Source organism: Papaver somniferum, unplaced genomic scaffold (genome assembly GCF_003573695.1).
Source record: "Papaver somniferum cultivar HN1 unplaced genomic scaffold, ASM357369v1 unplaced-scaffold_13294, whole genome shotgun sequence".
NCBI lineage: Eukaryota > Viridiplantae > Streptophyta > Magnoliopsida > Ranunculales > Papaveraceae > Papaver > Papaver somniferum.
In genome coordinates this window covers 1-413 of record NW_020622486.1, presented here as the reverse complement: position 1 = coordinate 413, position 413 = coordinate 1, and the positions used below count along the sequence as shown (strand labels likewise).

The 413-nt window shown below is 37.3% G+C and overlaps 1 pseudogene; it reads right to left on the bottom strand.

Moving 5' to 3' along the window:
- Positions 1–292: 292 nt before the first annotated feature.
- LOC113333429 lies at positions 293–392 on the bottom strand (annotated as a pseudogene).
- Positions 393–413: the final 21 nt, after the last annotated feature.

Below are 413 nucleotides of genomic sequence, written 5' to 3'. Positions count from 1 at the left end.
GAGGCACCCTATGAACTGAAACCTGGGACCTTACAGATGCTCCCAATCTTTTTAGGGAAAGAAAATGAAAACCCTTATTACCATGTTAGGGATTTTGAGGAAATTAGTAGTACTCTAAGAATTAGAGGCTTAGATGATGATGCTTTGAAACTTAGGTTATTCCCATTTTCCCTTAAAGATAAGGCCAAGTCGTGGCTGTATAGTTTTGACTCCGAGTCAATTGAGACATATGAACAACTTACATCTGCCTTTTTCAATAAGTTTTTCCCTAGGCACAAAACATCGTCTATTAGGACGCAAATATGCACATTTTCACAACAAGAGGGAGAATCTTTATATAGGTATTTGGAAAGGTTCAATGATTTATTATCCCAGTGTCCTCATCATGGTTTAGAAAAGGTTAGGCTAGTTCA